The sequence below is a fragment of the Gorilla gorilla genome, chromosome X, assembly GCF_029281585.2.
Source record: "Gorilla gorilla gorilla isolate KB3781 chromosome X, NHGRI_mGorGor1-v2.1_pri, whole genome shotgun sequence".
Lineage (NCBI taxonomy): Eukaryota > Metazoa > Chordata > Mammalia > Primates > Hominidae > Gorilla > Gorilla gorilla.
Window position 1 is genome coordinate 97,903,970 of NC_073247.2, and position 8,769 is coordinate 97,912,738.

Below are 8,769 nucleotides of genomic sequence, written 5' to 3' on the forward strand. Positions count from 1 at the left end.
GAAATCCTCAACAAAATACTAGCTAACTGATTCCAACAGCGTATCCAAAATATATTCCACCGTAATCAAGTGGGTTTTACACTAGGGATGCAGGAATGGTTTAAAATACAAAAGCCAGTAAATGTGATAAACCACATAGACAGAATTAAAACAAATATCATATAATCATCTCAACACATGCAGAAAATGCATCTGACAAAATCCAGCATCACTTTATGCCTAAAACCCTCAGCAAAATTGGCATAGAAGGGACATAACTTAAAGTAATAAAAGCCACCTATGTTAAACCCACAGCCAACATTATACTGAATGGGGAAAAGTTGAAAGCATCCCCTGTGAGAACTGGAACAAGACAAGAATGCCCACTTTCACCACTTATATTTAACATAGTACTGGGATTCCTCAGACAAAAGAAAGAAATAAAGGGCATCCAAATTGGTAAAGAGATAAACTGTCACTATTTGCTGATGACATGATCATATACCTGAAAAACCCTAAAGACTCATCCAAAAAGCTTCTAGGTGTGATAAATGAATTCAATAAAGTTTCAGGATACAAAATCAATGTACACAAATTACTAGCACTGCTATACACCAATAGCGACCAAGCCGAGAATCAAATCAAGAACTAACTCCCTTTTACAATAGCTGCAAAAAATATATAAAATACTTAGGAATACACCTAACCAAGGAGGTGAAAGATTTCTGCAAGGAAAACTGCAAAACACTGCTGAAAGAAATCATAGATGACACAAACAAATGGAAACACATCCCATGCTCATGAATGGGCAGAATCAATGCTGTGAAAATGACTATACTGCCGAAAGCAATCTATAAACTTAATGCAATTTCCATCAAAATACCATCATCATTCTTCACAGAACTAGAAAAAAATCCTAAAATATGTATGGAACCAAAAAAAGAGCCTGCATAGCCAAAGCAAGGCTAAGCCCTGAGAACAAATCTGGAGGCATCACATTACCTGACTTCAAACTATGCTACAAGGCTCTAGTCACCAAAACAACATGGTATTTGTATAAAAATAGGCACATAGACCAATGGAACAGAACAGAGAATCTAGAAATAAAGGCAAATACTTACAGACAACTGATCTTTGACAAAGCAAACCAAAGCATAAAGTGGGAAAAGGACTACCCTTTCAACAAATGATGCTGGGATAATTGGCAAGCCACATGTAGGAGAATGAAACTGCAGGGTCATCTCTCACCTTATTAAAAACAACAACTCAAGATGTATTAAAGACTCAAATCTGCGACCTCAAACCATCTAAATTCTAGAATATAACATAGAAAAAACTCTTCTAGACATTCGTGTAGGCAGAGAGTTCATGACCAAGAACCCAAAAGCAAATGCAACCAAAACAAAGATAAATAGATAAGACCTTATTAAATTAAAAAGCTTCTTCACAGCAAAAGAAATAATCAACAGAGTAAACAGACAACCCACAGAGTGGGAGAAATTATTCACAAAGTATGCATCTGACAAAGGACTAATAATATCCAGAATCTACAAGGAAGTCAAATGAGCAAGAAAAAATAATAATCACATCAAAAAGTGGGCTGAGGACATGAATAGACAATTCTCAAAAGAGGATATACAAATGGCCAACAAAGATATAAAAAATGCTTGACATTACTAATGATCAGGAAAATGCACATCAGAACCACAGTGTGATACCACCTTACTCCTGTAAGAATGGCCATAATTAAAAAATAAAAAAATAATAGATGTTGGTATGGATGTGGTGAAAAGGGAACACTTTTACACTGCTGATGGGAATGTAAACTAGTACAACCACTATGGAAAACAGTATCAACATTCCTTAAAGAACTAAAAGTAGATCTACAGTTTGATCCAGCAATCCCACTACTGGGTATCTACCCAGAGAAAAACAAGCCATTATATGAAAAAGCCACTTGCACATGCATGTTTATAGTAGCACAATTTGCAATTGCAAAAATTCGGAACCAGCCCAAATTCCCATCATTCAATGAGTGGATAAAGAAATTGTGATATATATATATACCATACTATATATATATGTATATACACACACCATACTATATATATATATACACACACACACACCATACCATATACATATATATACACCATACCATATATATATACACACACACAAGCACACACACACACAGACACCATGGAATACTACTCAGCCATAAAGAGGAAAGAAATAATAGCATTCACAGCAACCTGGATGGGGTTGGAGACCATTATTCTAAGTGAAGTAACTCAGATTGGAAAACCAAATATTGTATGTTCTCACTTATAGATGGGAGCTAAGCTATGAGGACGCAAAGGCATAAGAATAATGCAATAGATGTTGGGGACTCGGGGGAAAGTGTGGAAGGGGTGTATTAGTCTGTTCTCACACTGCTATAAAGAACTGCCTGAGACTGGGTAATTTATAAAGAAAAGAAGTTTAATTGACTCTCAGTTCCACATGACTGGGGAGGCCTCAGGAAACTTACAATCAGGGTGGAAGGGGAAGCAGGCACATCTTATGTGGCAGCAGGCAAGAGAGAGAGAGAGAGTACGTGAGAGAGAGCAGGGAAAACTGCCTTATAAACCATCAGATCTCGTGAGAACTTACTTGCTATCATGAGAACAGCATTGGGGAAACTGCCCTTATGATTCAATCAACCCCCTCCCTGGACACATGGGATTACAAGTCCCTTGCTCAACATCTGGGGTTTACAATTTGAAATGAGATTTGGGTGGGGACACAGACCCAAGACAATCAAGGGGGCCGAGGGATAAAATGCTACACATTGGGTACAGTGTACACTGCTTGGGTGGTGGGTACACCAAAGTCTCAGAAATCACCACTAAAGAATTATCTACGTAACCAAACACTGCCTATTCTCCAAAAATGATAGAAATAATATTTTTTAAAAATTAAATAGGCCGGGCATGGTGGCTCATGCCTGTAATCCCAGCACTTTGGGAGGCTGAGGTGGGCAGATCACCTGAAGTCAGGAGTTTGAGACTAGCCTGGCCAACATGGTGAAACCCTGTGTCTACCAAAAATACAAAAATTAGCTGGGCATGGTGGTGGGCGCCTGTAATCCCAGCTACTTGGGAGGCTGAGGCAGAAGAATCACTTAAACCCAGGAGGCGGAGGTTGCAGTGAGCTGAGATTGCACCATTGCACTCCAGCCTGGGTGACAAGAGTGAAACTGTCTCTCAAATAATAATAATAATAATAATAATAATAATAATAATAATAATAATAATAGATCATTCAATAAACTTGTGATTGCATTATGAAGTTATTGTAGTGAGTTTTTCAGCTCTGTCAGATCAGTTTGGCTCATTCTCAAAATGGCTATTTCATCTTTCAGCTCCTGTATCATTTTATTGGATTCCTTAGAATTCTTGTATTGGGTTTTGACTTTCTCCTAACTCTCGATGATCTTTGTTCCTTTGCAGATTGTAAGTTCTATGTCTTTCATTTCAGCCATTTCAGCCTGGTTAAGAACTATTGTTGGGGACCAGTGTGGTCATTTGGAGGTAAGAAGACACTCTGGACTTTTGAGTTGCCAGAGGTCTTGTGCTGGATCATTGTCATCTGTGTGGGGTGATGTTCCTTTAATCTTTGAAGGTGCTCTCCTTTGGATGGTGTTTTTTGATTTTATCTTCTTTGCTGCCCTTGAGGGTTTGATTGTGGTATAAGGTGGATTCAGTCAACTGGCTTTATTTTTTTTGTGAAGACTTCAGGGGCCCAAGGCCCAGCTCAGCAGTCCTGGCCTTCATGTTGTAACCCTGGGCAGGTTACAACTGGGCCCCTGGCTTTGTTCTCTGGTCCCTAAAGATTAGGAACCTGCTGTGCCGGAAGGGCCTAGGTGTTCCTGGTCCACTGTCTAGAACACTCTGATGGGGTAATGGCAGAGAGTTTCATATTTGCTTGTGCATATCAGCAGCAGTGGTGTTGGCTCTGTTTTCTAAGACATGAAAAAATTAGGGGAAATTTGTTTAAAAATACAACCTTTCTATAATCTCGAAAATTAAAATTAAAATTAACAAAAAGAATTGACAATTTCCAAACTTTTAAAATTAGCAAAACTCCTTTTAGGAATTTTACCATACATTTTATCACAATGTTTCATAAAGCTAAAGCATTAATATCTCCCAAATGCAATATTTTAACTTGGACTTTTTAAAGAGAACTTTAAAAAAACCATAAAGACATCATATGAACTCAGCTCTTACAAATGCGGATTGTTGAAGAAGATACTTATTTTAAACTCATAAGGGATATAAATAAATATAAAACTTTAGTACCCAGGACATGCAAACCAGAATGATGATAAACGTAGGTTCCATATTAAACATCATGTTTCCAGTTCTTTCAGGAACGATATATTTATCTAGTTTCTAAATTGAGAAAAGGAAGTGAAAAGGAGAGGTGAATTACGAAAAAAACATGTTATCAGTGTTCTCCTTTAGATTGTTTTTGAAAGCTTTTAAACACTGGGTGTGTAAATTAAAGCTGCTTTTAGCACTTCCTCAACAGATCACCTTAGATTTTGCTAAACTTGGCACCATTATAGGGGTCATATTTTCACACGGATGCACTCTTCCTGAACAGAATGTATTTGACAGAAACAAGTTTTTCTTTCATGCCAGGCATTTGTGTGTTTGCTTTTTATAACAAACAGTAAGACAAAGCTCACCATTTTGGACTCTCTCCCAATATTTCCAATTTAGCTATGAAAACAAGATTTTTATTTCATGGTTTGGAGAAGTGCACTTTAAAAGTTAACTCTTTAAGAGCACACAGGATTTTTTCCTCAAAACTCATTTTATATTCTTTGATTTGAATTTTGTTTGCATTTCTTTGGATATCACAAAGTCTAGCCTCTCATCACATGAGTTGGTAAGGGAGATGTTTTCATAAGTAGTCTTTTTTTAACCTTACATGAATTAATGTTTTACTATAGTTCTTTTTTTAATATATATTTTTGTTTGAGATGCTAAATCTGATCTCCATAATCAGATTTGGGAGCAGCCTTTATTTTGTTGTTAGGTTTTTGGCAGAGTCTAGAAGTTCCCAAGCTGCCAAAGTTTTGTCTGAAAGCCTTTTGAGTTCAGCAGTTTTCATACTCTAGCCTGTCATAATGAGCAGCATCTGCCCCCCAAAAAAGGCCAAGTTATTATGACAGGTTAGAATCTTAATAGTATTAGGAAAAAATCTTGCAAGGTTATATCTAGAATACGTATTCAAATGAACCACAAGCCTAATTCCAGTGGTTGCAAGGACAGCACATCATGCAGCCTGTATTCCCACTCTTCCATAGAAGTCAAAGCATCCAGTGAAAATTCTGACACTGAAAGAATGTCTATTGAATTCTTCATTCTGAAGCAGGTTATAAGAAGGAGATTTGCTGGGCATGGTGGCTTACACCTGTAATCCCAGCACTTTGGGAGGCTGAGGTGGGTGGATTGCTTGATCCCAGGAGTTCAAGACCAGTCTAGGCAACATGGAAAAACGCCGTCTCTACAAAGCATACAAAATTAGCCAGGCACAGTAGTATACACCTGTAGTCCCAGCCAATTGGGAAGCTGAGGTGGGAGGATCAACTGAGCCCAGCAGTTCAAGACTGTAGTGAGCCATGATCACGCCACCGCACTCCAACCTGGGTGACAGAATGAGACCCTGTCTCAAAAAAATAAATAAATAAAAATAAAAAAGGAGGCTGGCAAGAAGACCTATTTTTAAATGGATACATTTCTTTTAGGAAGAGAAAGAAATACTATTTTTTACTTGTAAAAGAAAATGGGTAAATTAAAATGTGACTGTACTTGATATTTTCACTGAATGTAATTATCGTCATCATCATCACCATGATCTTTGTAAGCCTAAATGACTTATTTGGAAGAGAATGTTAGTATACTTTACATGTCATCTTAGTTCTTTATTGTCATGCTTTCCTTTTTAAAATTTGCTTTCTTTAGCCTCTGAGCCATTCAAATATGCTATTATCATTCTTTTCAGTTCATAGGCCTACATTATTTACTGTTCAAATATAATATAACACTAGAACAGCTATTTGTGCTGAAATATATTTCACCTTTTTAATGGGAGAAAAGATTATCAACTTTCTTATAAACAAAGAACTGATATACAGAGGTATTAGTTCATTCCATAGCACATAGGAGTGCTACTTGTACACAAAATGAAATATCAGGAAATGTTAATGCATGTACTGTTCTGTGTAACTTCAGACTTCATCACTAAACTAATGAAAGAGTATCTTGAATAGTCGTTCAAGCTAGATACAAATCAGTTGCTGAAAATAAGAGGACAATAAATGAAATATTAGATAGAGATTTGCAAAAGCACCATAATAATTTACATTACTGGAATATGAGTAGAGATGTATTTTTAGTCTCTTATTCTCAAGGTTTGATATGCTAACTATAAAGCAAGGATGACACTTCATGAACTGGGGCTTCTTAGTGTTCACAAATGTGTGTGTATGTGTAGCTTTTAATTTTTAGTTTGAATACAAAACTGAACTTTGTTGCACATATATGAAAACTCTACATTTTTTAGGTCATTCGTCTGAGGAAAAAGTTATATCAACAGAAGAGCAACAAAACTAAATTTTTCTGACACTTCTTGTATCGCTATTACAGGACCTCTCTATTTAATTCAAGAAGTTCAGAAAGAAAGGAAAGAGGTGGTGTCTTTTAAATAGAAATGTCTTTTATTTCTATTTTTGTCTAGCTAACTCCTATTCATGTATCAATGCCTAGCTCAAGAGACGGTTTCTTTGGAAAGCCTTTCTTAACCCACATTCTATTTAGGTAGCCCATCTCTACACATTCATAAAACCCTATGCCTGTTTCCTGCTTTTCACAGTATTGATTATGGAATTATAACCATTGGGTTACTCATTAGCTGTCTTATGATCTTTCTATCATTTCGCTCCTCTATTTCCTCCTCTCTTCCTTTTTTCTCACTCCTAATCTCACACCCGTACACAAGACCATGAGTTCCTCATGAACAAAGACTGTGCTTTACTGGGCTTTGAATTTCTAGCACTTAGCGCAATGTCTGGTACATAGTAATGACCAACCAATATTTATTGAATTAACATATATAAGTGAATGAATGCTTAGGAACTAGTCATATCAGCTGTGACCATTTTTGTCTTTTCCTCTAGATTGGTAGGATAATATACTTTGTTGCAGCTAATGATCACTGTGTTGGTTTGATAGGGCTGCATAACAAAGTACAACAGACTGATTGTTTTTAAAAAATAAATAGAAATTTATTTTCTCACTGCTCTGGAAACTAGAAGCCTGAGATGAAGGTGTTGGCAGGATTGGTTCCTTCTGAAGGTGGTGTAGAAAGAATCTGTTTCAGACCTCTTTCCTTGTTTTGTAGAAGTCTGTCTTCTCCCTGTGTCATCATCTTCCCTTTGGACATGTCTATGTCCAAATTTCCTCTTCTTGCAGTGACATCAGCTATATTGGATTGGGGCCCACCCTAGTGAACCCAATTTTACTTGATTACCTCTTTAAAGAGTCTATCTTCAAATACAGCCACATTCTGAGATACTAGGAGTTAGGAGTTCGACATATAAATTTTGGGGAAGACATAATCCAGCTCATAACTCCTAAGGGTGCTGCTCTTAGTAATAACCATATTAGTAAGCAATCATTTTTGAGCACATATTTTATGCTCAAAAACAGTGTTAGAAACAGTGTTAGTTTTGTGTCAGAAACAGTATTAAGTATTTTATATGCACATCTCCGACACGTAAGGTTGCCCTGATGTCTGCCACAGGCTCCTGCACTCATGAACCCATCGAAGCAGCAATATTTTGTCACCCATCCTGTGGTTCAGTAGTTAACTGCAATGGAGAAAATTTCTCTTTACTTCCACTGGTGTGACACCTTACTAAGTGGGGTGCTAAGTAGTGCTACTTTTTTTTTTTTTAACATGGAGTCTCAGCTGCCCAGGCTGGAGTGCAGTGGCGAGATCTCGGCTCAGTGCAACCTCCGTCTCCCGGGTTCAAGTGATTCTCCTGCCTCAGCATCCCGAATAGCTGGGATTACAGGCGCCCACCATCACGCTTGCTTATTTTTCAGTATTTTTAGTAGAGATGGGGTTTCACCATGTTGGCAAGGCTAGTCTCATACTCCTGGCCTCAAGTGATCCACCGGCCTCAGCCTCCCAAAGTTCTGGGATTACAGGCATGAGCCTCTGCACCCAGCCTGAGTAGTGTTACTCTTAAGGATCTACAAAAAGTTTATTGAAGCAGTTCTTTTACTTTTTATTATTTTATTGCATTCTCCATATATCAAACTTCAACCATGGGTCCACAGGAGTTGAGTCGGGGGACCAAGTTGAATGGCAAGTTAAAGGCTCTATTCAGAATTATGCCATTTTATCCATGCCCTAGTACTGCCCTTGTGTGTTTTGATTCCCTCTTCTTTCGGTTTAAATTTTCCCCTCCCCGCAGGACTTACATATAATAGACGCAGAGCCAATCCACCTCCATCATCCCTCCAGACGTGCATGGTTTCTAGAAAATATACAAGTTCTCAACTGAGATCTCAGCTAAATTTAGCTGCAAACTGAGTTTTCACTATGCTTTTCTAAGAAATTTTACTCATGTAATTGTTTCCTGTTGTCTTGTCTTCTTTCTTTTTTAATTTAAAAATATTTAATTGACAAATAAGGATTATATATATTCAAAGTGTGTGACGGGGT